The sequence below is a fragment of the Megalops cyprinoides genome, chromosome 4 (assembly GCF_013368585.1).
Source record: "Megalops cyprinoides isolate fMegCyp1 chromosome 4, fMegCyp1.pri, whole genome shotgun sequence".
NCBI classification, from domain to species: Eukaryota; Metazoa; Chordata; class Actinopteri; order Elopiformes; family Megalopidae; genus Megalops; species Megalops cyprinoides.
In genome coordinates this window covers 25,486,791-25,492,780 of record NC_050586.1, presented here as the reverse complement: position 1 = coordinate 25,492,780, position 5,990 = coordinate 25,486,791, and positions in this window count along the sequence as shown.

Below are 5,990 nucleotides of genomic sequence, written 5' to 3'. Positions count from 1 at the left end.
TTTGAACGATAAAAAGCACGCAGTAACACAAAAAGTCCACGATGATAGCTGTCCAAGAAAATAACCGGTGGAGAAAATGTTCTCCTACCAAAAAAATAGTAGTACTGATAATAATAATCTCTATAATAGCAATTACAACGCAGCCCCCTATCCGACTGTCTCACACTAGATACTTTCACACGCGGTTTCACACTCCCAGAGCTAACCAGACCTAGGACCACCTCCGAAAACTGAAATCAACCAATTGAGTTTATGTACCCACGTGGGCATCAGACGTTTTGCGTGAGGCTCGCCAATAGGGTGCGTTCATGTGAGTTCATGCTTGTCAATCACGCTGAGCTACGCAGTCACCAACCAATTGCAGCCGCTGTAGTACTGAGATTGGAATGAAGAACGAGAAGGTCCGGCTACCGGAGAGTGACAATCCTCTACTGTCAATCAAAGTAACGTGGTTGACGCCGTAATCCTTAAAGAGACATACGCCAATCTTTCCCATATTAGTCCGTGGTTTATACGACGAGCATTTTAAAACTTCTGAACGTGTTTCGAGAAACCACTTTCGCCCGATGGATGTCTTTGAAAAATCTTGTTTTTATTCTTATGGTAATGCTCTTTTTATCATTCAAGATAGCAGAAATTTCATGTCTATTAAATGAGTCTTAATGAAAAAATTGTCCTTGAGAAAAGTGCTGTGCATTCTATCGCTCTGTATTCACTGTGCATGTCTCTTTTACACGGAGTGTGCAATGTTTTTATTTCTCTCCGTCATTTGCATATGTAATTCTCTGCAGGATGTTATGATGCCTGTCTTTAACAGTGTATAACTGCTAATTATTGGAATGAACGTGTTCTGTTTAAATCATGATTGATTGTCAGCACTTCTAACATAGCTGCTGAAAGCTGCATTTATTTGTAAATTCATCATTGAAATGTACTGTTGAACAGTAACCATGTACTGTGTTTGATTACATGTACTATTAAACATAAATGAATAAACAGATCAATAAACAATACAGCAATGAATGCACTAAAAACTACAGCTTTGTCATGGTAATTTGTTGTGACTCTGTGAGTGTCCATCTTTTGAATGTGTGTTCGGTCAAACGTAGAAAAAGATGAATGCAGACACATTGTATGAGGAGGGAATCTACCGAGCTCTGTGGCCAGGAAGACGCAGGAAGTGAATTGCACTGGCAGCATGATGCAGCAAGGTCAAAGGTTGTGACCTGTGCTCCTGAGAGCTGTTTCTGTAGGGGGGGTCGGGGACAGATGGTGAACACAGTGCTGTTGAGGGCGAGTGGTGGGGTTGGGGGTTGGGGGGTGAGGGCTTGGTGGGGTGCTGGAATCATTCACTCACAGACCGCTGTTTACTATCAAAGCACCTCAAAGTGCCTGCCTCATGCTTCTGTAAAATTCTGCTGCTTTTCAGAAACATTTCACTTGATATATCTGTGGTGTATATACAAAGAGTGTACTTATTGGCACTGGGACAAAACATTGTTACTCCTTTTATTTATATGTTTTTGGTTGCTTGGTGACTTACACAGCTCATATGTTGCATGTCATGCATTTACACAGCTGGATATTCACTGATGCGATGACAGTATCTAACTGAAGGGTCCAATGGCAGATGAGTATCTAACTGAAGGGTCCAATGGCAGCTGGGCATTTAACTCAGAGCTCTGCTTAGGAACTGAGCCTGGATCTTAAAGGGTGAGCTTGCACAGCGTGAGCATCACAGCTCAACCTCTAATGGGCACAGCTCTGCAGTCACCACCCTGTGGTCACGGTCCCCAGCCTTCAGTCACAGTCACTAGCCTGTGGTCACAGTCTCCATCCTGTGGGGTCACAGTCCCCTGCTTACGGTCCCAGTCACCACTGTCACCATATGGAATTGCTACAGTGCCCTGGCTGTAAGGGCATCACAGAGCGGTCAACAGCAATCAATGATGACATTTAGCCTGATATCCCTACAGCTTCCTGGCCACCTCCTCACTATGCATCTCTCTCTCCAATGCAGAAACCCCTGCTGGGGACTCAGCCTCCGCACAGATGAACCATTCTGAAATTAATAGCTTTGTCAACCAATTAGTTACTACCCCTATCCTCATGTCTATGTCTAAATTCCTACAACACCTGACCCAGTAAGGTCATTATATCTCTGCCCCATTTATTTGATGAATAGATTTACTTTCACTTTATTTTTATTTAACCTTTAACCTTAACCTGGGAAGGTCATATTGAGATAAAGATGTATGATATTAAAGAATGTGGTGAATATATGATCATTGATCCACAGTACTGTGAAGGCTTGTGTGCTGTGTAGTTTCATTTCAGTTCTTTTCATTGTCTGTCTGTGTATTTAAAGACGCGTATTCATCCAAGGGTTCTCAGGATCCTCCACCACTCCTCCTGTGAGGTCATATGTCATTGCTGCCCACCATTGGCCAGGATATCTGATTTTACATGTTGTCCATTTATACAGCTGGGTATTTACTGAGGCAATTCTGGGTTAAATACTTTGCCCAAGGGTACAGTGGCAGTGCCCCAGCGAGGAATCAAACCAGCAACCTTTTGGTTACAAGTCCTGTTCCTTGCCACTATACTACACTACTGCCCCAAGATACACCTGCTGTCTGGAAAAGGGACCAGCCTTACCAGGCTGAAAGCCTCCTCTCTTCTGCATAACACTCATCTTTCAGGGCCAGTTTCATTCAAGCTCACTGTGTATTAATATCAGGGTGTCCTACACTCAGGGCCAAATGCGCCCCCCTCAAAGCCTGCACTGTCTGTACATGTGCCCCTCCAGCCATGAGGGGGTGGTATGTGAATGAGGAGCACGCAGAATGCATTTACATTTGCATTTATTCATCTGGCAGACACTTTTATCCAAAGCGGCTTACAAGTGAGATACAATGCAACACAAGTTAAAAAGCATACAGAGTCAACAATATTAGAAACATTGCATGACAAAGTCCCAAAGGTTGGCCAGGCGAAGTATCAACTAGCAGGTAAAGCTAGCGAGTGCGTTGAGCCATTACAACCAAACCATTACGTTTAAACCATTACAACCAAACCAATACACCAAACCATTACGATAAACCACTACAGCCAAACCATTACATTTTTTTCATAATATAGTTAAATAGGAGACAGGGGGGAATTGTTTCAGGTGCTCAGGTGAGAGCGGAAGAGCTGTGCCTTCAGATGTTTCTTGAAGACAGAGAGGGACTCAGCAGAATGGATGGGGTGTGGAAGTTCATTCCACCACCAGGGGACAACGGCGGAGAAAGTCCTGGATAGTGATTTAACGCCATGATGCGACGAGACCACTAGGCGCCATTAGCGTAGCAGAACGCTGCTGTCAGTGTGCATTCCCGGCCTGTGAGGGGCAGTGGGGGTGCGTCAGGGACTGTCTGCTGCCCTGCTATTATTTGGGGGGACTTACACGTGATTCTCAACTAACAGAAGCAGTGGCTGCCATGGTCACACGCTCAGGGTCTTTATAAGTGCTCCACAGGACAGCACTAAGAACATTTAATATTTCTAATCATTGCCACTCATTCTCAGCTAAAAATGGCACTGATGTCAAATATCACTGAGTGCACAGTGTGTCATATCAACACACCCTGCCATGGTCATCAGCCATGTCTGTAACATTTATATAGTTATATATTTTACAGTAACAATATCCGTTACTGCTAAAAACTGCTGTGATTTTTCTGTACTTGTCTAAGAGTTCTATTGTATAGCCTTATACAGCCCTTACGAGGCAGGTATGCATGTATACTTAAGACTGCATTACGGCCAGGGTTAACCAGGTTTTGACTGGTGGCCTGCAGCTTCACAGGTGCAGCTCTTGGATGGACCACTGTTGCTCCTCCCTTGGGCACTTCACCTGACTCCCTGAAAGAAGCATTAAGCTTTGGATTAGAGTCCTCTCTGACTGTGATTGGTTGGCTCTTTCACATGACTTGTGTTTTGGAAGACCTTCCCCTCCAGCCTTGTTTTGCATTTTGTCACAATGTAACTTCATTTCCTTGGCAAATAGCTACATGATCCCATTTATCGGCGCTTCTCCCAGTTGCATGTGCGCGCTGTGCTTCCATAGGTCATTACCCCTGTTTTGTTTGGCAGATATATCAAGCCAACAACAGAGATTTGTTATTCAAATATGATCTATTTCTTATTTTATGGCTAAACAAATTATGAGTGTAACAAAACAGATATCAAAAGAATTAGATCATTTAAACTCTGCCAAGTCTGGTAAGAAAGGCAGTGGGGATTAGCAAAAAAAGACTACCCCTGGCTTATTTCACCTTCCCCTCATTTACAGTAGCCAGTAAAGAAAGTCTTTAACCAATCACCTGGCATGGAAGTCCTCTCCCTTCACAACCAGGCTGAATGGTGATCCATACCTCATCAATAAATCACTGGAGAAGTTAAGAAGTGCGTAGAGTGGGGAGTCCAAACTAGGTATCTGTTTTGAAAAAGAAGCTTTTTTGATCTACACAGTTGTATATTTACTGGATATGTTAAGAACCTACCAGCTGTATGGGATAAAAATACACACAAGGAAATGGAGCATATGTGCCCTGTGTATCGCACCCACAATGACACAGGCTGGTCTCATATGAAACCCAGACCAAACAGCGTTCCAGACACACGCATAACCGACAGAAGCCAGCACACGGCCATATGCATCCAGCCTATGTGGGCCTGGCTCATTTGCATAATGGGTTACTCAAGGACATCATTTGCCTCCCATAAGCCGGCAGGCAGATCAGGGTCGGGCGGACAGGCTCTGCCCATGGAGTCACATGCTGCCGGTGCGACAGCGTCCGCACGGTCTGCACACTAACTGCGCCTTTGCTAGAACATGGCCAATTAGTCAGGCGTGCTATAAGCAGCATTCCTGCCTTAACTGTAGGCCTGCTGAATATGTACCATCCCCCTTCAACACACACAGTCTCACACACACACAGTCTTACACACAGTCTCACATACACACATACACACACACACACACACACACAGTCACACACTCACACAGCGAAACACACACACAAGATATTATGGGTCAGGTTTTTGCATTTCCATTGCTTTCATTTAGCATCTAAAACTCTAAGCATGCGAAACTCCTTCCTGAGCCAGGAAGGAACTCAGACCATGTTGTTGATTGGCAGTCTCTGGTCACTGACTCCACCTTCCTCACCCATTTTGTCTTTTCATATGGCGCTGAGGAGGTGTGTCCAGCCATCACACAGAGACAGCAACAAGACCACAGCCACAACCCACCAATGCCTTCACATGCCTTAGACTGGACTAGACTAGACTGACCGCAGTACTACCACGACCACGACCTACAGATGCTTCTCACCAGCATTCCCTCTGGACCAACCACAGCGAGACTCGCAGATCAAACAGTGAGAGCACCTGGTTCTGGTTATGATGGTGGAGACCACACAGCCCACACACAGACAGCAGGTCAGCGCTGTGAATACTAACAGAGCAGTCTCGCGGTCAGGCCAGAAAATGTGTCATCAATTTGGTTCAAAGCAGCTTTAAAGAAAGTGAAACACTGCACTATTTTTATTGAATGAGGCACGCATGTCTCAGCACCACCGTGGTTTAGCGTCGAGCCCTTCTTCCACATTTAGGCGGATTTACCAGGAGACATTGTGCTGAGAAGATTTGGTGCTCAACACTTCAGCTACTGAATCATCCATCAAAACATTTATGACATTTACCTGAAGGCACACTGTTGTTATTAATCACAGAGTATGTAGTAATATTGTCAACAGAACTTCTTATGCGTCTTCTGGCTCACCTAAATGTTCTCTAAAATGTATGAAACCACAGTCATGCATCAGCTAGTGCTGCAGTGCGCAGGAGGAAGATCTCAGACCTGAGAAATGTGCAGGGCTCTGTTCAAGTGGACCAGCAGAGAGAAGCTGGGCACCAAACCACAAATGAAATCATACATCAGG